Here is a 25860-nt window from a genome sequence, read left to right on the forward strand (position 1 = left end):
TATGAAACATTTGTATAAGTGGCATGACTATAACAATACTGATGAGGAAGCAAACTACTTTGAGTGAAAATATTTTTACATTGAAGAAGCATACCTATTTCGTACTCCCAAGGCAGGACACAGATAGGAGATTTTCTTGTCATTTTTTATTTCTGAGCCTTGGAAAATGCGAAGATGATGGATATGATGTGAATTGAATTAGATGGTAATAACATACTGCAAATTTTTCACTCCTGCTCCCAAACTGTTGTATGTCTCTTCATCTGACAGATATTAGAGAATGTAGAGGACTCTTTCCCAGGCTGGTGCTGAGGTCAAGCAGATTGCAGAGCAGCAAGTTAAGAAAAGTTACTATAGAGAAATAACATTGGCCAATAAATACATAAATAAAAAGGTGAACGATAAAAAGAATAAAGCTGAAAAAGATATATTTTATTTTGATATATCAAAAAGTAAAAAAATTAAAGTACTGTATATGAATACACAATCTCATGACTTTTTTCCTAGCAATTTATATATTCCTTTTCTTAATTATTTTTCTTTGTGTTTTGCTTGGTTGGTGCTTGTATGGGAACATAAAATGACTACCCATCTATAACAACAGAAATAGGACATATTGTCAGTAGACTGATAACAATTGTCAAACTGAAGTTAACCAAACAACCAAATATAGTATTTTAAGGGAGTAGCAGAATCTTTTATCTGGTGATCCCTTTTATTCTTTCAATCCCTAGAATTTTTCCTGCATTTTCCTGCTAAGGTAGAATCATGAAATTGTTTGTGTGCAGATAACATATACAGTATATAGCACTGAGTGGTGCTGGATTTAGGATTGACTGGAGTCAGGAGTTTCCTGGGATTCTTCTGTTCTTAGAGAAAAAATAATAAATTTCTTATGTACCTTTCTGACTGATATAACATCTAAGGCTTCATTAAGAGTTTGTAAGAACCTTGATCTTATTAAATTGGACACTTCTAGATAATGTGATTTTGATGAGCTGAGTAAGTCCAGCATTCTGTAGGGTGCTGAGATAACTTGTAATAGTAATTAAAATCCAATTATCTTAATAGCTACACCTTCCATTCATTCCATCCACACTCTTTGAATACCATATTAGAAATACAATATGGTCTTAGGAAAAAGAATTATTATTTCCTTGAACTAGATGTATTTGGCAATCATACTGTTCATTTAATTCCTTTTATAATTAAAGTTTTAAAAATGAACATACAGCCTAAGACTTCAAACTACCTTTCAGCAGGAAAGGAAAAACTGGAAGTTGGAAAAGTTGGAAAAGCTAGAAGTTAACATTCACAAACAATATTGGTGGTGTGTTTTTATATCAATCTATCTGTTCATCCTTCCAACCATCATTGGATAATACAATTTTTAGGACCAATCAAAATGACATAAAAGACTACAAGGGTTTAAGTTCTGCAGAAATCTTCATTAGGCAAGATGGAACAAAATGCAAGAAAGTAAACAGGGAATATATAGAAAAGTCACAAAATTAAGTCATACCTATATGTTTTGCAGTTTAGAATACAGTTTAAACTGGAAGTGACAACTGGATGCATGAATTACTGGTAGGTCATGCAAGTGTTAGATTTTATCAGGCATGTTTTAACAGAGTCACAATGATATGATACCCTTGGAAAATTATATTTGTATGAAGATGATGATGATGATGATGATGATGATGATGATAATGCTTGAGCAAATAGTTTCCATTAAAGCTTCTCCGTGATGCTTCACATACAGGATTTGACAGTATGGAACCAGTTTAATTGCCTTAAGGATACATCTGACCTGTTATTTACCACTGATTACCATTTATTGCTACCAGAATCATAATAGCTTAGCTAGTTTAGTGGAAATACTATTTGCTACCATCTCAGATAGGGTATTTTGCTACTCAGAGGCAAAGGACAAGAAGGTCTGTCCACTTTTATACCACTGATATATTGCAAAATGACATAAATATATGTAACAAGCAAGTTATTAATACTTTATGTAGACTGCAGACTAGTATGCTAGCTTACTGATAGATAGATCACATTTGTATGCAGTTCTAAAATGCAAGCAAGAATGAAATGATCACCTCAAGCAGCAATTGGTGGCAAGTAGCAGCAGCCTTCCCCCTTCCCACTTCCCAAGCATTCCTTTTCTAGGGATTTTCATGTTTCTGAGATGATGTTTCTGTGATGGTGATAATACCTTGTTGTAGCCAATCTTCTTTCATCACATCACACACCATTGATAAAACTTTGATGTAGCAATCCAACATCAATTAATTCTGTGTGCACAAGTATTATTTTGCCTAAAAGTTGAATATTGGTGCCATTACATTGAAACATTTGTTTCTGAACAGGCATCAATGTGCAAAGCTAAGTGGATGACAGTGAAGTGCTACAGGGCAGAGCTCAGTCTCTCAAACAGCCTATCTTGAGCCCCTGGAATTTGCTTACTATCTTCAGGTATGATGGAGGAAGCTTTCCTGTTTTCAGTGTGGAAGACATCTGTAACAGTCAGGATGATCATTTTTGGCACATAGAAAGAGAAGGGAGCACCATCTTGTCTTTTGCCTCAAGCAGCAGCATACCTTGATTAACCTTATATTTTTGTTTTGATAAATATATTGAATGACTAGAAGAAGAACAAGTAAGGGTGACCTTTCCTTGACATCAAGAGATGCTTACAGTTAATAGATGTTGGCCAGGAATGCATGAATAATTTATAATCATGTGCTCAGAAAGCTCTTTTGTTATCTGCAAAAATGTGTGCACGTTGGGTTTTCTCATAGTTGGGTGACTTTGTGGTAGCTGGGGTGATTAATTGCTTTTCTTTAAAGTGGCCTGCTGAATGTGATATTTCTTGAGTTTTTGGCCTCTTTCAATACTTTCTTTCCATTCTTAATTACACCCTCTAGATGAGGATATGAAGGAGAAATATGCAGGAGATAAGACAGCATAGGAAGGACTGATAATTTACACAGTGCAAATTTAGAACTGCAGTAAATAGGACAAGGATCCCTTATAGATCAGATATAGTCATACAGTCTATGTTACAGTCATAACAGCCACATACTGAGTGTGGTGTGCATGTGTATGTACATATACACATGTATACACATCCAAACAAACATACACACAAACCAGTTTGCATCCAGAAGACACTGTCAAGAGTTGTGCATCAGATTTAGTGTATAGACATATGCTTTATGCTGCTTCAAAACATATACAAACTTGAATCATTTTGCAAGTGGTGAAAAGTAAATATGCCATTTTTGGTTCTGAATATCATGTTGACACTCCTAGATGGAATGATGCTCAGCCTACAGAAAGTCAGTGTTTTGAGAAACACTGGATAAAGATCTTCAGGAAAAAAAAAAGCTGTCCTATTGTAAATGAAAAGCAGGCAACAATATACCTAATATACTTCAGTAATCAGAACATATTTTATGTATTTTCCTGCTGCAATGTCAGTGTCATCTTTCTTCATTTTGTTTAGTTTTGTCAGAATGAATTCTGAAGGCTGAAGTCTTTCAATGCTGTAGAGCAGATAAAATTCTTAGAGCATTTGGCGTGCAGTTTGCCTTTGGGGAAATGGTCAAAATTGCTTCTTGAAATACGACTATATCTATCAAGATATAAACTGGAAAAGAACCAGACAGTGACTGGAATTACACTGGAAAAGAGGTCCATTAAAAATCCAATTAACATCAACCAAAAATCACATTTGAAGTGAGCACTATAACTGTTATTTATAAATAATATTTATATGATCTCATAATCTTTACTTACTTAAACCTTCTAAACCACTGCTGTATATAAGCTTTGACAGACTTGAAAACAGAATAATTATAATCATTTCTTGACTCTTGCATAGCATAGTCCACTAGCAATATTTGTTAATTATTGTACTGGTGAAGTCTTTTTATATGGATGTAAATGAATTTTAAGAACCAAGGTAATCTTCAAATGTCCCTAATGAGACAGAAAGATGGATATATATATATATAGTCCTTCCCTGTTCCTCTCACCCTTAACCTTTCCATTCTGATGGACAAGGATTACTGTGGTGTCATAATTTATTGTAATGTTCCAAACTTAAGTTGATCATAACATCAATACAAACATTTATCCTAACCCCAACACTTGATTTCAATGTAAAACTACTAGTTTTACCCTAATCCTAACCCCAAAACTTGATTTCAGCATAAAACAACCTCTAACCGTTAAAATTAAACCTAATTGTATTTGTAACCTAATGGTATTTGTTAAATTTGTAATTTAACCAGTGAAACTTTACCTAATCATAACCTTAACACCAAAACAATATTTATTCCTATTCCAACATCAGGTCCAACTGTAACCTAAATCTTATCTTCTGAAGCACCTTTTTGTCTTCAAATCTGAATTGCTCAACAATCCTATTAGCCTTACCACCCAGTTTTTGTCATCTGCAAATGTGATATGCATTTCCTCCACTTCTTCAATGAAATACAAATGTTGAATTTTGAATATTGTTGAGCCTCAGATACTCCACTGAATACCTCATTCCAGTTTGATGCAATGACTCCTTTGAGGAGGACTGTTGGAGTATAATTTTCAAAATAACTGTGGGTCCACCTAATAGAATTGAATTACAACACAACTGAAAGGTACCAGTTTGAAAGAATCACTTAGATGAACAACTATAGTAAATACTAGAATATCATTTATAGTGTGCAACTATAAGTGCATGTAATTTAATTATCATTTTATTGAATTTTTATGAACACATAATAAATAAGTACATACATATCTCTTAGCTTATATAGTGTCAGCTTGATACTTAATTTGGCATTTATAAAAGTCAGTCAATGGTAGCTCCTATTTCTGAAATGTGTCTGATTATTCTCATCCCTGCATTGCTCAGATTAAGAACCTTGCCATTTTGAGCTCCATCCTTCTGCACACAATGGAGGTAATGGGAATGTGCTGGAAAGTGATCGGTCAATGAGCATATCTCTGAACTCCCCAGGGCTTAAGCTGGACATTTATCAGGTACCAACAAAATAAAATTTTGCAACATAATTTTTTTTTGCAGTGAAGCTCTGGGGTTTTTGTGAATATACAGCTTTGAATATTCTTGGTATTAGCTAGGCACTTTACTGCGTAGTAAAGTGGCGCTGCGGGTTAAACCGCTGAGCTGCAGATCGGAAGGTCGGCGGTTCGAAACCGCGCGGCGGGGTGAGCTCCCGTTGCTCGTCCCAGCTCCTGCACACCAAGCAGTTCGAAAACATGCAAATGTGAGTAGATTAATTGGTACCGCTTCGGCGGGAAGGTAACGGCGTTCCGTGAGTCATGCCGGCCACATGACCACGGACGGGTCCTTAGGGACAACGCCGGCTCCAAGGCTTAGAAACGGAGATGAGCACCGCCCCCTAGAGTCGGACACGACTGGACTTTACGTCAAGGGAAACCTTTACCTTTACCTTACTGCGGAGTCAGTGAGTGATTTCTTATTATTCTAGTGCTTTTAGTTTCTCGAAATTTCTTATTGCATCAAAAGATTACAACCCAGGGGACAAATAATTAAATTACTTACAATGCATATAATGCAAAAGAATGCAATTCTCTAGAACCGCTAGAGAATGGACATGAGAACTATATCAAGTAGTGAGATGGTCTACCATATGAGACAGGTGCTGTATAGTGTAGTAACTGTTACTATCTAATCAAGCAAAAATTCTCCGTCCTGTTTATGGTAATAGGAAATGTTAATGGTAGAGTTCCATGACTTTACAGTGACTATTGAACAGTAGGTGGCACTCTCTTCCTCTACACTGATATTGGAATGTTGGGAACCTAATAATAGGCCCTTATAAGAGCACCAATCCATGATGAGGCCATTAACAATGGCAGTTGTTGCCCAATTTTTCCCCAAAGTTTGGATCTTAAACACATTTACCAGTATAGGATAAAAAAAAAACCAAGCATAGTCAAATAAAAATAGCTTTTCATAAGAATTCTCATTTGCTTCATATAAGAGATAATTCTATGAAAGACTCTGATAAATTTTATTCTTATCTTAATCTCATAGATCTTCATACTAGGTATGGATTTGATTTATTATAGGAAAACAACATCTTTAATTACTTGTCTCTTCTACTTTTCTTCTCCTAGTTCAGTGTAATGTATATGATTTACATCCCACAATCAAATAATCCTTGAAGTGATCCTGTGAAGTAGATATGTGAGTCTGAAAGACAGTGACTGGCTTAAAGTCAACCAGTAAGTTTTGTGACTTCCTGGTTTTAGTCCAATGATTTAATTACCACTCAGACATATATTAGGTGAAACAAATGCTATCTGCTAATAGCTGTACTCTTTCAGAGTGCCAACTAGTCAGCTAGCGTGCTCTCTTTCAGGATACATGAAGCTGTAAGAACTTAAAAGAAGCCATATCACATTTCATTTCTTCCCATCCCTCCCACTGCCTATTTTATTTCTATTTTATTTCTATTTCTATTTCTATGAACTAGAAATAGAATCTATTTATATTTGCTTTTTCAGTTGACACTCAATATACCATGGATTCCAGAGACTACTAAACATCCCTTTTTAGGTTTTTAGATTTTTCTTTGAACACCTCTATACACAGTATATTGATGTCCCTGGATATGCTTCATGTCTGTGCAATATTGTCTCTGTTGGCAGCTGGGCTAATTTATTCCCATTCAGCTGCAGTTTAACACAAAGTACACTGAGTTCAGTAAGCCAATGTCTGTGCTGGAGCTTTGCAGAGCAGGAGGGTGGCTGATTTCTCATAGATGGAAAATCTGGCTTCACTTTGCTTCATGCTTCTGACCTCTCCCTTCTCCCTACAGAGGTTTAAGCACCATTGTTTCATGGCTATGATTTCTCCTGTTTTAATTAACTGAACAGTGACTGTGAGTGTTCATATATTTAGTTGCCAGATAAAACAGACGATGGACTGGAGTGTGGGAAATCAGTTAGATGCTGTTTCTTATTGTTCAGCTGCAGGATATACTGACTGCCTCATACAATATTCTCTGCATTTTGAGGTTGGTAGTGATGAAGACAACTGCTGGTTGGCTTAAAGTTGTTTCTGCTGTAATGATTTGGTGAGCAAAAATTGTGGTAATGAAGAAAAAGCCTGCCTGCCTTTCAATTCATTGTTAATAATTCTCTCTTGCTGACACTCAGCTAAATTTCACTAGGAGAAGTATTAACTGAATCCTGAAGACTACAACAAAGCATTCTGAGATACTGTCTTTGTAAGCTATGGATTATCTCTGCAGTGATTTTTGTCAGCTCCTGAGTAAGGAAGACACTTGCCCAGTACTAGTAGAGAAGATTTTAGAGTAAGCAAGTCTTTGATATTCTCCTTTTATGTGAAAATCCCAATGCCAATTTTTCCAAGACCCATAAGATTGCTCATGCAATTTAACAATTGCTCCAGTCTTGTGTTCCTTAGCTGTTGCTGGTATTAGGAAAGAATACTTGGAAAGGGTAGCCGAACTGAGAACAAAAGAAAAGTTGTGCAGTTAAAAGGGTTTTGATCATTCCAACAATTGGAGAAGATTGTAAAAAGAATTTGTAAAAAGAATTTGTAAAAAGAATTTGTAAAAAGCCTTAGTATTTTTCTTCCTATCATGGCAATACTAGGCCGATTTTATTAAAAGAAATGGGAGAGGGAGTAAAAAACTGCTTCTCATAGCATAGTTGGGTTATCATGTTTAGATTCCTTTTGATCACTGAAGAACCCTTTCCATTCACATACACATCTTTTGTCTTTCTTTATCTCCAGGAACCAACTCTTTTAAAAACTCTTTAGACAGAATTTTTAACAACCCAGCTGAGGAGTTCCTTCTATATTAAACTGTTTCAACCACAATGGAGTCTGCAGAAGGCTTTGTCTTTATCTTGCTGGACTGTCTTTTCTTTCTCCTTTCTTTCTGTGGATGGTACTCCCTGTCTGGGAAGAAAGAGACAAACAATGTGTATGGAAACATTGTTCTTAAATGGTGAAAAGATTGCGACATTTCGGATGATTTCTAGATATCCTGCAATCAGGCAAGATGTGCATTCCAATAAACAAAGTCATTAAAAGATTAATTGGTGTAATGTTTTCTGTTCCTACAGGTAAGATCTTTTGGGAGATGCTGCAGTGGTGATAGTGGAAAGGTGCCTTGGCTCCACACATAGAAGAGGATTCAGAATTTGAAATGATTAGCTGGATCAATATTTTCATTGAATGTATGCATGCATGCATTAATGGTTCAAAATACGATTCAAATATTTTCCACTGAACGCATAAAACAAATCAGTTAAGAGTTAATCATCCTAAGTATTACTTCATGTTTTCTGATTTACTGCACCATTCTCTTCAATTGACAAATACTGAAACAATAAAGAATGGAGAATTACACTGACATGTATGGAGAAAATGTTGTGGGGGCTCAGATTAACACTATGGCCCTGATTTTCTTTCTTAATTATTGATGGATTTGATTCATTATTAATTATTTATTTATTAATCCAATTTATATAGCCTGCCATCTCACTAGAGGCAACTCTGGGTGGTGTACAACAATCAAATAAAAATAATAAATATAGCAGCAGATCAAAATATAAATATCATAAAAAACCAAAGATGCAAACCCTAAACGAGGGAGGATAAAAACACCCCCCTTAACAATGGAGCCACCTAAGCAAGTCTCTGGTTCCCTGGGAGCCCCAGGGCTGATCACATAACCAGGTCTTGAGGGCTTTTTGGAATATTAAAAGGGATGGAACAGTTCTAATCTCAGGGGAAGGATATTCCATAAGATGGCACCACAGCAGAGAAGGCACATCTCCTGGGACCCACAAAATGCAGGTCGCCAGCCAATTGTACCTGCAACATGCCTCTCTGCAAGTTCTGATGGGGTGTGCTGACGTAACTGGGGAGAGGCAGTCCCTCAGATAGCCCGCTCCCAAGCCATGAAGGGCTTTAAAGGTCAGAACAAGCACCCTGAATTGGACTTGGAAACAGACAGGCAACTAATGCAGCTTGCAGAGCAGAGATGTAACATGCACTGTTCTTGGACTGCACATAACTGCCCGTGCTGCTGCATTCTGTACCAGCTGAAGCTTCTGGATACTCTTCAGGGGCAGCCCCGTGTAGAGCATGTTGCAATAGTCCAATCTGGAGGTGACTAGGGCATGATTGACTGTAAGCAGATCCTGTCAATCCAGGAACAGGTGCAACTGGCATACAAGATGAAGTTTGTAGTGCTAGCAAAGGCCCTTCTAGCCACGGTTGCCATATGACTGATACATATTTCAAGTTTCCTCCAGGAGCTTAAAGTACTCCTTATAGAAGTCCTGCCTCCAATTTTTCTTCACAACAATCCTGTGAAGCTAAACCTTAGGCCTGATTTAACATTTTTCCATCTGCTTTGTTGGGAAGCAGGTTTAATAGGACCCTCTAGAAGGGTCTTATTATATTGTAAATATTGTAAGGATCTATACAGTAAAATTGTTTGTAGCAAACCTTTCTGGTTACCTAGGTAAGTTATTACACACTTGCACATAGACAGCCTATATAGACAATCTATACAGCAGCAAAATTTAATGCTATGGCCTTTAGGAAGTGGCAACAGATAGATACAAGGGATTCTCAGAAAAACAGGTAATCCATCTCTCTCAACAGTGCAGCAAAGTGTCTTTTACTGTCTTTATGCTACAGTCTTATTATGCTAATTATCTGTTTTACTATTTATTATTTATTGTCTGGACATTTTAACTTTTGTGGGCAATTTTAAATTGCTGTCTTTGGGGCATAATAGAGCATTCATTCATTCATTCATTCATTCATTCATTCATTCATTCATTCATTCATTCATTCATTCTGTGAGGTAGGTGGGACTGACAGAGAATGACTGGCCTGAAGTCATTCATTGAGTTTTCATGGCTGACAATGGACTGAATTTGGCCCTGGTCCAATAATTAATAACTAGATCATATAATGCTTAAAGAGTCCTGCTTACGACCCAGTTGAGAAGCTCAGGACCCAGCTTACTCTGGGGTCTGTTCCTCTGTTTAATGAAGAAGAGTGAATATGATTTACTTTCCATTCTTCCTATTCTTGCTATAGGAACAGCATGGGAGAAAAAGTTACTCTCCTTCTCTCTGGCATTTCAGTGTATCCACAGTAGCTCTGAATGACAGTGTCATGTTACCCATTTCAATGTTCTGTTAACATTGTAACGTTTCACATGTCATCTTATTTCCCGTGTTCCTTCGCCCATCCAGGCTTTTTCCATTCCTCCGCCCTCCGTTGTTTTGAAGGCTTGGAATGTGTGTTTGGGTTTGCGCTCCTGTTCAAGGTTACTTTCCCAGGCGCGTCTAACGGTTCCTAGCACCTGGGAGGGGGTGCGCACTGACGAGGGATTGGGGCGGAACTTGCTCACAGGCAAAGCTTTTAAGTTTGTATTTGGCGCGCTTTTGCTCATTCTCAGCTTTCTCTGTATTTGCATACTATTCCTTTAATAAATCAGTTATCTTTAAGCCCGAGCTTGTGAGACTGAGTATTTGGGATTAGGCAACCATTACAGACAGAAGAATAGTATTGATTTCTTGTATTTGAAGTTACTTCAAAGTAAGTTATTCATGACAAAATAATCACTAGAGTTAATAATGAGTTCACATCTACTGATACTTCTGTTACTAGGGAAAGCAACTTGAGTGTGAATAATTCAACTATCTTTCATAATATGATTAGATTCCCCTTGATGAACCAAACCAGAGTTTCCTTTAACTCAACTTGCCAAGTTTATTTTCCAACAGTGGACAACTCAAACCCATGTTCTGCTAAGCTGCCAGCCCTCCAAGTTGTGCCAACAAAATTCAGTGGCTGATCATTAAATAACGGCAACAAAGTCTTCTGCCAGATTTGAGTGTGAAATCAAATCAAGTAGGTGTGTTAAGCTTCCCTTTGACTTAGTTCATCTATAAAAGTTAAAGCAAGAGAAAAAAGCATACAGATCATGGCTTTTGGGATTCTTTCAAATTCCTTTAGCAAGGATGCCATATAAGGTGCTCTATATTTTTTTCTGTGTTGCACAGTAATGGGTATGTTCTTGTCTGTGTTCTCATTTTTTTCTTATGTGGCATTATTGCAGTTTAGAATGGCAGTATTCTGAGTAGCACCTGAACTGCTTCTCCCATAGGGATGTGCTTAGGAATTGTGTAATGTAATGTAATCTTTTTCACTGCAGTCCCTGGCCTGTCCTGGTCCATTTTCAATCTTTCTTTTGCCAGCTTTTCCCTCCACATCTCATTCTGTTCAATTCTCAGAAAGGTAGCCTGTTGATGGACAAATAGATGAATGAGCCTGAGCTCCTTTATGTGCTTTTTCTCAATATTTTATGGGATTTGAAAGATTAAAACACACACACAGAAACACACACACACAGAGTAAAAACAAGCCGCTGAGCTGTCGATCGGAAGGTCGGCGGTTCGAAACCGCGCGGCGGGGTGAGCTCCCGTTGCTCGTCCCAGCTTCTGCACACCAAGCAGTTCGAAAACATGCAAATGTGAGTAGATTAATTGGTACCGCTTCGGCGGGAAGGTAACGGCGTTCCGTGAGTCATGCTGGCCACATGACCCGGAAGTGTCCTATGGACAATGCCGGCTCCAAGGCTTTGAAACGGAGATGAGCACCGCCCCCTAGAGTCGGACACGACTGGACTTTACGTCAAGGGAAACCTTTACCTTTACCTTTACCTAACACCTCTTACATTGGAGATATGCACAGAAAAAGCAACAGTGAACATAATAATTCATAGCTTGCCGCTTGTGCTGCAGAAAATCTACAGATTTAATTGGATTCACATTTTCATATTTTATATAGGGTGGGTTGTATTTTGACTTCATAAACTTACCTTCCTCCCTAGCTTCAAAAGAAAAAAAAAGTTTTTTTTAAAGCTGTGTTGCTAAAACATTAATCTGATTAACACAATGGGTGGTTGAAAGATGGAATGAAGTGCTGAAGTCAGCAGTAGAAATGTGGAACATAAATCAAATAAAAAAAAGCTGAACATATTTATGGGATAAGTAAGAGAAATATAAGTTTAATGACATTATGTAAGTTAGTGAAGGCAAGCCTTCATGTGCCAGATGGTTGCCTTTCTATCAGCTCTTCCAGTAAACCAGAAGGAAACATGACTAGATGGACTAAATCTACTTTATTATAAGGCTGCATTAACAGAATCTTGCAAGTCTGAAAGTACAAATCTCCTGCCCTCCCTACTTATCACTTGAGTGGTCAGGGCAGAAACTCTTTCGTAAGTTTCTTCTTTAGACCATTACCCTCTCTTGGACTCCCTTTCCTTTTATCTGATTGTTCCCTAGACAGTATCTCTTCCCTCTGTTCCCCAAGATGGCCCTCACATTCCATCACACCTTCTCTGGATCTAATCTCAGAGTCTTCTCTGGATCTAATCTCAGAGTCCCTCTCTTTGGGGAAGATGGGTGATGGCAAAATGTGAAAAATAAATAAATAAATAATATAGTAGCACTTAAACTCCTTTTCTTAAATTCCCATAAGTGTGATTAAATTATCCCACAATAACAATCAGAAAAGTAAAAATGTATATAAACATATTACTCAACAGACCTCAGCTCCAAACATTAATTTTCAATTAATTTAAAAATTCAGAATATTTCATATTCGATTAATATAGTGTTTGCTGCTTATTAGCCAAACTTGTTTTCAACAATGATGGTCCCATTCCAAGGTAATGGCCGACTGCATGGCAAATACCAGATCTGCCACAAAGAACTATGTTCTTTCTGTTGCACTGGTATGGTATATTGCATTTTCTTTCATTGTTTCAGCAGCAGTCATCACTGTGGATTCTTGTCTGTATGAGTTGAATTTCCACAATGGCCCACATGTAAAATGTATTGCTAATTAGAATGCCATCATATTTAATTGATTATATCCCAACAAGTCAGTGTTGACTCTTAGCAACCACAAAGATAGATTTTCTCTAAGATGATCAGTCCCCAGCCTAGTCCTGCAGGTCTTCCAACAGGGCACCCTTTGCTGCTATAATTGAGTTCATCCACCTTGCTGCTGGTTGTTGTCTTCTCTTTCTTCCATGTTTCATAGCATTAGAGACTCCTCCAGAGAGCTAGGTCTTTGCATAATGTGCTTAAGTATGATGATTTGAGCTTGGTCATTTGTGCTGCAAGTGAGAACTCTTAATTTGTTCGATGATCCATTTGTTTGTTTTCTTGGCTATGGTATTCTCAGGAGTCTTCTCCAACACAAAGTTCAAAAGCATTAATACTGTTCTATACTGCTTCTTCAAAGTCCAACTTTCACTGCCATAGCCTGTCATATGGAAAGCCATCACCTGCACAATTCGGATCTTTTTAGGGATAGACATACCTCAGCAACTATCTTTTTCAAGGCCTTCAGTGCTGCTCCACCAAGTTCTAGTCTGCAGTGTATTTTTTGACTGCTAATTCTTTAATGTTGTTAGTTGATCCCAAAAGGCAGAAGCTATCCATCACTTCAATATTTTATTGTCAGTTTTAAGGCTGGTTGCTGTACCTGTAGTTATTAGTTCAGTCTTCTTTACATTTAATCTTAGTCACATTTTTTCACTGTGTTCCTTGATTTTCATTATTACAGATTACAGATCATTTGCATTTTCAGCTATCAGGGTAGTGTTATCAGCATAGTGCAGGTTATTGATGTTTCTTCCTCCAGTTTTAAAACCATGTTCATCTTCCAATCCAGCTTTTCTCAATGTATATTCAGCACACAGGTTGAATAAACAATGGGAATGTATACTGGCTTGTCTCACTCTTCTGCCAGCCTGCAGCCAATCTATTTCACCATGTTCCGTCTGTACTGTGGCTTCCTGATCTTTGTAGAGGTTCTGCATGAGGACAATGAGATGTTTGGGGATTCCCATTTTTCTAAGCACATTCTGTAGCTTGACATAATTAACACAATCAAAGGTTTTTCTATAATCAGTGAAACACATATTTACTTCTTTTTTGGTGTTCTTTGCCTTTCTCAATTATCCAGTGTGCATCAGCAATAATGTCTCATGTTTCTTGGCCTTTTCCAAAGCCAGTTTGAATATCTGGCATCTCCCTTACTATTTCAGGCTTTAATCTGCATTGAATGATCCTAAGCATTATTTTGCTGGCATGTGAAATTAATGGTACTGAATGATAGTATACACACTCGGTTAAGTCTCCTTTCTTTGGTATTGGAATGACTGACCTCTTCCAGTCTGTTGGTCACTGTTATTCTCCAGATTTGTTACCATAGTTTGGTTAGAACTTTTACAGATTCTTCTTTTGCCAAATTTCTGTAGAAATTCCATTAGCATCTGTAGCTTTCTGATTTGGTAATGAATGGAGCGCTAATCTAACTTCATCTTCTACTACTAGAGGTTCTTGTAGGTAAGGAATATCTTCAGAAGGTCATTTTATCATTTGCCTTCTTTGAATCAGTTTCTATTGATCCATTGGCTTATTTTAGCATATAAAATTGAGGTTGGAACCTCCTTCTGAGTTCCCAAAGAGATCTTTTGGAAAACTTTCCTCATTTTTCCATGTCTGTTTCCAACTCTGATGTCTTTACAGATGTTGTTGTATTACTGCTTCTTATCTCTCTTCAGCTCTCTGAAGCTCTTTGTTAAGCTCTTTTCTGTCTTTCTTTCCTTTGGCTTCTCTTCTCTTTTTGGCAATTTCACTATTTGTCCTTACATCCAGTGTGCTTTCTTCTGTTTCTTGGTATTTGGCAGTGTCTTTTCACATTCATCCTTAACAACTTCTTTAATTGCATTCCACATTCCTCTGTTTATCAATGACCTTCAGAATGTCTAAGCAATTCCTGTTGTTTCCTTGAAAATGGTGGGTATACTGTATAGCAAATATTGTATCATGGAAACTGCTTAGCTTTCTTTTCCTTCTTTAGCTTAATTTGGAACTTGTACATGAGCAGTTTGTGATCTGTTCCTGGTCAGCCCCTGACCATTGTTTTGCTGTTATAACTGAGCTTTTGCACCTCCTTATATCAATAATATAGTCAATTTGATTTTGGTGTACTCCATTTGGTGATGTTCATGTACAGTATATAGGCATAGTTTTAGTTGTTTGAAGACTTCCTGGATATTAGGGAACCTGTCATACTCGTTGGATTTTGACAGCGATTTTTAACATTCCATCACGACTCATTTGGATCACTGCAATCTGCTCTTCATGGGTCTACCTCTGAAGACAACTTGGAAGCTTCAATTAGTCCAAATGCATTATTATTATTATTATTAGCCAGCATTTGTTGCCAGGAGTACATTATAACTGTGATCTGGGCCTTATGCTGGTTTCCTATTTGTTTCCAGGTGCAACTCAAAGTGCTGGTCATCAGTTATAAAGTCCTATGTGGTTTGGTATCAAGGTACCATCAGGACTGCCTCTTCCAACTGGAATCAACCGACCTGATTTGTATGCCCCATCAGAAATGGCCATTATGCACCCTTATGCTGCTGCACTGTACAACCTAGGTGTAGGCTTTAAGCCAGCAGAAGTGGGCCCCTGCTATAAACTATGATTCATGTTTAAAACCTCAGGCATTATTAATAATGAACTGTTAAAAACCACATTACATGGGAAGGTGAAATTATGGCCATAATAAAATTATATGCACAACAACATGATATAGTCAGAATCTTGTGGTGGCTGTTTATTAGATTTGTCTAGCATTTGTGCTACTCATGTCGATTTTGAAATTAGCCCTCCTGAGGTAAATGCATAAATATTAAACACTTGTATAAAACTAGGTCACTCAGAATGCTAGTATAAAGGCAGGAAATGTAGATTTAGGAAAGCAAAGCACTTAATCTTTTACTGCAGATGTTTCTATGTTGCCCCATGCACTCTCTAGACTGGCAGGTTTAGCTATCTGTCAAATCTTGCTCTGGTTTTTAATAAACATGTTGTGCAGTTTGTTCAAAGTTGATAATTTTGGAAAATGCTTGGTGGTTTTCTGAAATATTCTGAAATAGTGCTACATTTGTATCTATAAGGGGTCCAAATTTCAACTAATATCACTTGAGAGGCTCTATTTGAATGCACCTAGCACCCAAATGTAAAATACATCTGTGGTTGGGTGGGAATGAGATGAAGGCAACCATCAGAGAGCCAGTTTGGTGTAGTGGTAAAGGTGCTGTCCTAGAAACCTGGAGACATTGAGTTCTAGGCTTCCTTTAGGCATGAAAGCTAGCTGGGTGACTTCAGGCCAGTCACTCTCTCAGCCCAGCCCACCTCCCAAGGTAGTTGTTGTCGAGAAGGAGAGTGTTATGTCCGTTTGCTGCCTTGAGTTGACTATATATATACATATACACATACACATACATATATATATATATGCAGTATATTAATATATATTATATATTATACAATATTATATACACACACACACAATATAATATAATATTATATATGTATATAAGTATACGTATATGTATATATGTATACATATATGTATATATATATCTACCACTATACCAGTGGCTGGAAAACATTGGGCTAAAAGACATCAGTGAGGCATTGATCATAGTACCTCACTGGTGTCTTTTAGTCCATACAGCTTGATGTCATAGATGGATAACATAAAGCTGTATGCTAAGAGTGAACGAGATATCGACTCACTGATCCACCTGACACAGATCTACATTGGGATGTCATTTGGACTGGAGAAGTGTGGCTGAGGACATTGTGAGGACATTGTGATGTCATTTGGACTGGAGAAGTGTGGCTGGATGGTAGTAAAGAGAGGGAAGGTAGTTAAGACTGATAGGGTAGAACTACCAGCAGGCCACACAGCAGACATACAGACCAGCTACAAGTACCTTGATATCCCACAGACATATGGGAACTACGATGAGGAGGCAAGGAAGACAGCAACATCCAAGTCCCATCAAAGTATAAGACAGGTCCTAAACAGCCAGCAAAATGGCAAGAACAAGATCCATGCCATCAACATGTATGTTCTGCCAGCATCAGATACCCTGATGGTATAGTGAGCTGGCCAAAGGAGGACATGGAGGCTGCCGATGTGAAGACCTGGAAGCTCCTCACAATGTACGGAAGCTTCCACCCTAAGTCCAACACCCAGAGACTGTATACCAGGAGGAAAGAAGGACGGTGGGGTTTGGTGAGCATCCAAGCCACTGTCTTGTATGAGACCCAGAGTATCCAGGAGTACATCAGTAAGATGGCCCCTAAAGATGAGCTGTTGAGAGAATGCCTGAGGCAGCAGCAGACATGGAAGGAAGATCAAGCAGAGGAAGTGCCATGGCAAGACAAGACTCTGCATGGGATGTGCCATCAACAGATAGCTGAGCTGGCTGACCTTGGGAAATCCTACCAGTGGCTGGAAAGGGCTGGATTAAAGACAGCACTGAGGCACTGATCAGCACAAGAACAGGCACTAAGCACCAGATCCATAGAAGCAGGGGTCTACCACACTAGACGGGACTCAAGGTGCAGACTGTGCAGAGAGGCCTCAGATATAGTCCAACACATGTGGCAGGGTGTAAGATGCAGGCAGGAACAACATATGCTGAGTGGCACAACCAAATAGCTGGCATTGTGTACAGGAACATCTGCACAGTGTATGGGCTAGACCCTCCCAAGTCCAGATGAGTGATTCCACAGATGGTCATGGAGAATAACAGGGCTAAGATCCTGTGGTACTTCCAGATCCAGATGGACAGGCAGGTACTGACCAATCAAATAGACATTGTGGCAGTATAGAAGGACCAGAAGACAGCAGTGGTGATAGATGTAGCAGTACCAAGTGACAGCAACATTAGGAAGGACTATGAGGCTCTGGAGAAGTACCAGGGCCTGAAAGAGGAACTAGACAGGATATGGAAAGTGAAGGTAGTCCCAGTGGTGGTAGGAGCACTTGGGGCTGTGAATCCTAAGATGGAAGAGTGGCTCCAACAGATCCCAGGAATAACATCAGAGTTCTCTGTCCAGGAGTGTGCAATGCTAGGAACAGTTAAGATACTGTACAGAACCCTCAAACATCCAGGCCTCTGGTAGAGGACCAGAGATAGAATAAGACACATGAGAAGGAAAATACAGAATATATTTCAGGCATCTTCATGTCATTTTAGACAGGTGTGAGGGTGATCCAAAAGAGGAAAAAGGATAATAAACAGCATAAATAAATAGAAATGGAATGGGAAAGGCAGGAAAAAAATGAGATTAATGTGGAAAATATAATTACTTAGAAGAGCTGCCAGCAGCTCCCCAGTCAAGCTACAGTCAAGCTACCCACAGCTCTCATGTGGTGCTGTTGGTTCTGTTGGCAGCTTTGTGAGGAAATTGTGGGCAGCAGCTAGTAGCCCTGCAATGAACCTATCCATAGTGAACCTGTCTACATTTTTTTCTCTTTCCTGTAGCTGGCACCAAGAAGGCATTTCGCAGTCTGTCTGTCTTCTCCACCTGTTTCTGGTCCAGACAGAACTCTACTCTGCTACATTTCTGAGGAAGAGAAGAGTTGGAAGTGTGATTAGCACTTCCTTAAACTGGCATAGTTTTCTGCTGGCTTTGACAAATTGGTGCTCCTGTGCAGAAGAACCTTCAGACTTTGTTTTAATTGGGAATTAATTGGGAACCATCCAGAGTCGCTCTTTGAGTGAGATGGGCAGTGACTAAATTTGAAATATAAACAAACAAACAAACGGACTTTGAAAGTTAGGACATTTTTAAAAAACTTTTTTTCCAGCATGTCTCAATTAGAGTTAAGTTCTCATATAAGTAGACCCATTTGTTTTTCTTTTCCACAATTAAGATGGAGAATGTAGGCATTTATTTTCCCTTATACTTCCCATCAAATGGCCCAATTTGTGATCTTTCCTTGTTCCTTCATGTTGGATTGTCAGGAAGCCCTTTCTGCATTCCATTTATAAATAGGATATATCTCTTCAAATGTTTAAACTCTTTTATTTTGTTTATATAGAGAGGTCTGACATCATATAATAAAGATAAGAGGGATGAGGCTCTTGCCTTGCTTTCCAAAATGTTTGTGTGTGTGAGAGAGAGAATCTCTATAAAAGTACAGGATTGATTTACAGCACATACTATATATAATAGTTATGATATATGAATTCTCTCTTTCTTGGATTTAAAAAAAAATGACGTGTCTCTATTTTTTTACTTAACTACAAAGTGAATGACATGATCAGCCCTAAACATTTTGCTGTTTGGTACTTAGTTGGACATGACTAGCTATTTGGCTAGCCTAGCCACCAGGCCACCTGACATTTGCTGCATTAAAAACAAAACACCCTGCTGTTTTTGGAGTATTAAGGATGGAATGGGTGATTTCAGCCTTGCAGAGACTTAAGGTGTACATACTTTTTATGCCTTTAAAAATCTGATCATTCACATTGGAAAAATGAATCCAAAAGTTTCATCCCTACTATTTCAGAGACATTGTCATGTTAATAGCCACATCTTTTGAAGCTCTTGGGCCAGTTAAAAGGAAGAAGCAGAAAAGGTCACCCTGCCCTGCCCTGCTCTATGGTATCTGATGCCTGGTGGTGCACCTTTAATCTGGGTAATTGTTACCTGAATATAACAATTGTGGGAGAAGATATGTGTTGGCAATAGTGCTTTGTGTATTTTCACTGATATTATTCTGGCATCTTGGCTCAAGAAACTGTTTCAGACAGAACAAAGATAGAGGCTTCAGAAATAGCTAGAAATAAGAATACACCCTAGAGGATTACAAAAGGGTCAGAGTCTCATTCCTTAGATTTTCATTCAGTTATTTAGTTAAAGGGAGATGTTCCTAGATGTTCCATTGCCTATGTAACAGTGAAATCACCACCAGCCAGCTTTGAAAGTAAACTTAGATGAGTTCTGAAGCATTCCCACATTCATGTCCTTGAAGTTTTCTTTCATTCCACTGATATAACAAGAACACTGAGATTTCAACATCAATACCATAATACACTACTTTCTCAACAAAGAGGGAACCTGAAAACAATTACTTTCTAATCCCTGCTAATGATCTTAGAATAAGGTACAATATCTGGGGTCAAAACTCCAGATAATCATGAGATGGCAGGAGAAATTTAGAGTTTTCTGTGTTTCCTTGCTGCCATTTAATGGTGATCCAGATTTTGAAGAACTGGTAGATGTCCTTTAGAATGCTCTAAATTAGTTCTTTCTCCTTTCTCCTGCTCCAAATTCCAGGAGTATGATTCAAAAACAAGGTACATTAAGTTTAGGACCCAGTCCAGTTGTTTTCCTACAGAACATAAGCATAGCAGTCTGTCTGCTAGAAGATCATACCATACTGTGGTTGGAGCATTTAGTCTGTACACTGGAACATATGGGAGGCAGTGGGACAGGAAAAGTAAATCGTCCTCAAAATGGGTATATTCTGTATAAAACAGCAGGATCTTAGCTGTAAACATATTCACAATTCTGTAAATAACCCATACTATGAATAATTCATTAAATAGCACATTAAGACTTTCTAATTTAGGCATATAGATATCTTTGTAGCATTTTGTCATAAATAGTCTTCTGCAGAGAACACATATGTGATCTTTTCCCTTCTTATTTTAAATTACTTAAGGTTTTAAAGCATTTTTAATGTTTGTTTTTAAAGTGCATGACATTTTGAACTATCTTTAGTTCAACTATCTTTTTTCTTTTTTTGCCATACTTCAGCTTGCTCTATACAGAGAATACTGTAATGACAAATGCCATAGGAAATTTCAATGCTATACTTCAGCCAGACTGTTAATGCATTGAATTGGACCTAATAAACAGATAAAGGCAAGGCAGGTGTTTCATATCTCTGTACAGAATATTTGGTGACACATATGCAAACAGGCATTAGAAATATTGCTAAACAAACAATATATTGTCTCTGTTAACACACCTGCTTTCAGTTATCTTAGATGCTGACGTGGCTCTTGGAACCACCTCAATTAAATGTCCAAAGATTTTTTGAGACTTCTATTTTATACCTGAATCTAGAGAATCAAGAATATAAATTCCTCTTCAGGGAAAGTAATTGAAGGGGATGGTTGGACAAAACTCCTGAAATCTGATCTGAGCCTCTGTGAGGCTCCAGTGTGCCTGACCTGTTTTTACTATTTGAGCTAATGGAGCCTCAGTGAAGCCTGTGCAAACGCAGTCCTTGGTACACTAGCCAAAACCATGCAGCTGATTCCTGGATTTTACCCAGGAAACTGATAGTAAGAAATCATGGTGAAGACAGAGCTCCATCCAGTGGAAGATTTGTAGACTTTATGCTAAGCAGTGGGCTGTGGGTTTTTTTTTCTGGGAGAGGGGGATGAATGGAAATTTGAGCTGTGTGTTACTGTTATATCTTGTCTGTTGACATGACTTCGGCTTTCTGATAGCATAATGACAAACATTTCTCCATTTAGAATTCATACCATGTGCACTCCTACTCCTACTAATGGAAATTACTGAAGACATTTTTAAGGCTCCATTCATCATTTATTTATCTTTTCATTCAAACTAGGGATTTTGGCTGTTTAAGAAATGATGCTGCTGCTTCATTGGTAAACAGATTGATTAGTGCCTGATTTTTTTAAAAAAATACACATAAGGTCAGTATAAATCCTAAGCTGAGAAGAACAGCTTACTAGTTCATGCAAACAAGTCCAGTGAGTAAAATGTACTTTGCTTGTAAGCTTCATGTTCATTGCTGACTAAATTTTAGAGTCTATCACAGATTTGTCACATCCATTCATACTTGGATGGTCCAGGTTCACAAACACAATGTGTTAACACCCATATTGTGACTGAATGTGATGACCTAGTTGATACAATACGCAAAGAAAATGGCTTGGTTTTCATAATACCCTGAACCACAATTGCCCAGCTCTGTTTTAGCCTACCTTAGTATGTTGTGCAACCCTAACTGTTGAGTTTCTTGTTTATTTGTTTCTTCATTTCAATATAAAAATAATAGTTCAAAAACTTGCAATGGAAATCTATTTTTCTAAAACAACCATTTCCCCTGGCAGAGAACCTTGATTTCTTGTGCCAAAAACACTTCCTGAGGTAACAGAGGTTAAAACATGTCTAAAGCATACTTAAGGTTTGGTTGAAGTATAGCAAAGCATCCCTGTTCAGATAACAAGAGCCCTAAGATATGGGTTTGAATACTCTGATCCAATAAACTTGAAATTGTAGTATTTTTGAGATTCTGGATAAGGCTCTTACCTTGCTCCACATAATTACCTCACCACCAGTATACTGTCTTTATACTGTATTCATATTATGTGGGATAACACATTTAATCTTACCTTTAAAGTCATGCTAGTTTTCCCACCCAAATTGTCACTACCACTTTTCTCCAGAGTGATTTAGGACCCTACATTATCATGGTTTTAGTCACAGACTCTTTGACAGATTTTGGCTTTAGCTCTCCCTAAACTTAGAGGCAGCAAAAAGTAGGTAGAAAGACCACAGTAACACAGGTCAGCTGACATTTTCTCTTTCCAACATGATAAAAAGCCATCAAGGAAACCTAATGAGCCCAATGAGCCATCAGAAAACAGGAGTTTAAGCCAGTAAGAGAGTTGGTAAATGTGGACTCTTGCCTCCAGTGGAATCATACCAGCTTCCATGTGGATTAAGGCATTTGAAACACAGCATGAAGGGTACTCATAATAACTTAGACTGAACAGGGCTTTAAATCATTGTAATTGCATACCTATGCAACATGCACCATTTGGGATTTGATTTAGCTTTAAATACTTAATGGTAGCACTCTTCGGAGTGAAAACCTCCCCAAACTGCCTTGGCACTATTTTGATTTTGGCAGAAATGGCTAATTTGTTCCTGCCAAGCTCCAGAGACTTGAAAAATTACACCAAGGTATTTAAAAGCTGGAACTTGTTCAATTTTACAATTTGACATTGGGATTTGTGGCTACTTGATCTTCCCAAGAAAATATTAAAGGGCTATCTAAAGTCAAAACTGGTACATGGACCTGTATCATAGCACATTGGCTGAAGTTACTGTTTTTTTCCACAGGTTTGAGTTCTTTCCTTAGTGAGGACAATTACAAATCAATACGGTTCAGGACAATCTCACAAAAACTTCAACATCTCAGGTTTTCCAGGGAGGCATTCATAATGATGGGCTATGAGCATGTACTCAGCACATTTAAACAATGTATCAAAGATCTGGAAGCCCAACAGGACTAGTCTGCACTACCCAAGAATGTTTGTCTGAGCAGTCAAGCTCCTTTTTACAAACCAACAAGATATTTACACCACATAACTGTTTCCAAATTCTGAAAAACACTAACTTGAGCATGCTTCAATGCTCTCCCCACAGCAGTTTTGGTAGGGCTGATAAAAAAAAAAAGACCCCTGTGAGCTGAGACTGTGCCCCCATGGACAAGGGGATGTTGAAACTACAGCTCATGTCCTGCTACACTGTACCCTCTATAAGGTCTCAAGGACCCACCTTATAACTCCTTACCTGGTAAAACACCCAGGAAATTCTGATCTTTTTTAAGCACAGTTGTTATCAGATCAGTATGATTCAGTCTCCTTGAATGTAGCTTTGTTGTTTATTCGTTTAGTCGCTTCCAACTCTTCATGACTTCATGGACCAGCCCACGCCAGAGCTTCCTGTCGGTCGTCAACACCCCCAGCTCCCCCAGAGACGAGTCCGTCACCTCTAGAATATCATCCATCCATCTTGCCCTTGGTCGGCCCCTCTTCCCCTTGCCTTCCACTCTCCCTAGCATCAGCATCTTCTCCAGGGTGCCCTGTCTTCTCATTATGTGGCCAAAGTATTTCAGTTTTGCCTTTAATCTCATTCCCTCAAGTGAGCAGTCTGGCTTTATTTCCTGGAGGATGGACTGGTTTGATCTTCTTGCAGTCCAAGGCACTCTCATAATTTTCCTCCAACACCACAGTTCAAAAGCATCAATCTTCCTTCTTTCAGCCTTCCTTATGGTCCAGCTCTCGCAGCCATATGTTACTACAGGGAACACCATTGCTTTAACGATGCGGACCTTTGTTGTCAGTGTGATGTCTCTGCTCTTAACTATTTTATCGAGATTTGTCATTGCTCTTCTCCCAAGGATTAAGCGTCTTCTGATTTCCTGACTGCAGTCAGCATCTGCAGTAATCTTTGCACCTAGGAATACAAAGTCTTTCACTGCTTCTACATTTTCTCCCTCTATTTGTCAGTTATCAATCAAGCTGGTTGCCATAATCTTGGTTTTTTTGAGGTTTAGCTGCAAGCCAGCTTTTGCACTTCTTTCACCTTGATCATAAGGCTCCTCAGTTCCTCTTCACTTTCAGCCATCAAAGTGGTATCATCTGCATATCTGAGATTGTTAATGTTTCTTCCAGCAATTTTAACTCCAGCCTTGGATTCCTCAAGGCCAGCTTGTCGCATGATGTGTTCTGCATACAAGTTGAATAGGTAGGGTGAGAGTATACAGCCCTGCCGTACTCCTTTCCCAATCTTAAACCAGTCCGTTGTTCCATGGTCTGTTCTTACTGTTGCTACTTGGTCATTATACAGATTCTTCAGGAGGCATACAAGATGACTTGGTATCCCCATACCACTAAGAACTTGCCACAATTTGTTATGGTCCACACAGTCAAAGGCTTTAGAATAGTCAATAAAACAGAAATAGATGTTTTTCTGAAACTCCCTGGCTTTTTCCATTATCCAGCAGATATTGGCAATTTGGTCTCTAGTTCCTCTGCCTTTTCTAAACCCAGCTTGTACATCTGGCAATTGTCGCTCCATGAACTGCTGAAGTCTACCTTGCAGGATCTTGAGCATTACCTTACTGGCATGTAAAATGAGTGCCACTGTTCGATAGTTTGAACATTCTTTAGTGTTAACCTTTTTTGGTATGGGGATATAAGTTGATTTTTTCCAATCTGATGGCCATTCTTGTGTTTTCCAAATTTGCTGGCATATAGCATGTATTACCTTGACAGCATCATCTTGCAAGATTTTGAACAGTTCAGCTGGGATGCCGTCGTCTCCTGCTGCCTTGTTATTAGCAATGCTTCTTAAGGCCCACTCAACCTCACTCTTCAGGATGTCTGGCTCTAGCTCACTGACCACACCGTCAAAGCTATCCCCGATATTGTTATCCTTCCTATACAGGTCTTCTGTATATTCTTGCCACCTTTTCTTGATCTCTTCTTCTTCTGTTAGCTCCTTGCCATCTTTGTTTTTGATCATACCCATTTTTGCCTGGAATTTACCTCCAATGTTTCTAATTTTCTGGAAGAGGTCTCTTGTCCTTCCTATTCTATTGTCTTCTTCCACTTCCGCGCATTGCTTGTTTAAAAATAATTCCTTATCTCTTCTGGCTAACCTCTGGAATTTTGCATTTAATTGGGCATATCTCCCCCTATCACTGTTGCCTTTTGCTTTCCTTCTTTCTTGGGCTACTTGTAGTGTCTCAGCAGACAGCCATTTTGCCTTCTTGGTTTTCTCTTTCTTTGGGATGTATTTTGTTGCCGCCTCCTCAACAATGCTGCCAACCTCTGTCCAGAGTTCTTCTGGGACCCTATCTACTAAGTCCAGTCCCTTAAATCGATTCTTCACCTCCACTGCATAGACCTTAGGAATATTAGTGAGCTCATATCTAGCTGATCTGTGGGTCTTCCCTAATCTCTTTAGTCTGATCCTAAATTGTGCAAGAAGAAGTTCGTGATCTGAACTACAGTCAACTCCAGGCCTTGTTTTTACTGACTGTACAGATGTCCGCCACCTTTG

At 38.5% G+C, this 25860-nt stretch overlaps 1 protein-coding gene and 1 long non-coding RNA gene across 2 annotated transcripts in view; one reads left to right on the forward strand and one right to left on the reverse strand.

Annotated features, from left to right (window-relative positions):
- Positions 1 to 25860, forward strand: part of TMEM192 (transmembrane protein 192) — a 147402-nt gene that overhangs the window by 63293 nt on the left and 58249 nt on the right. The window lies entirely within an intron of this gene.
- Positions 7913 to 25860, reverse strand: part of LOC134502031 (uncharacterized) — a 33814-nt gene continuing 15866 nt past the window's right edge. Inside the window, exon 3 of the long non-coding RNA XR_010068409.1 lies at positions 7913 to 7983. This is a non-coding gene — a long non-coding RNA (uncharacterized LOC134502031). The remainder of the gene's footprint in view (positions 7984 to 25860) is intronic.

Source organism: Candoia aspera, chromosome 8 (assembly GCF_035149785.1).
Source record: "Candoia aspera isolate rCanAsp1 chromosome 8, rCanAsp1.hap2, whole genome shotgun sequence".
NCBI lineage: Eukaryota > Metazoa > Chordata > Lepidosauria > Squamata > Boidae > Candoia > Candoia aspera.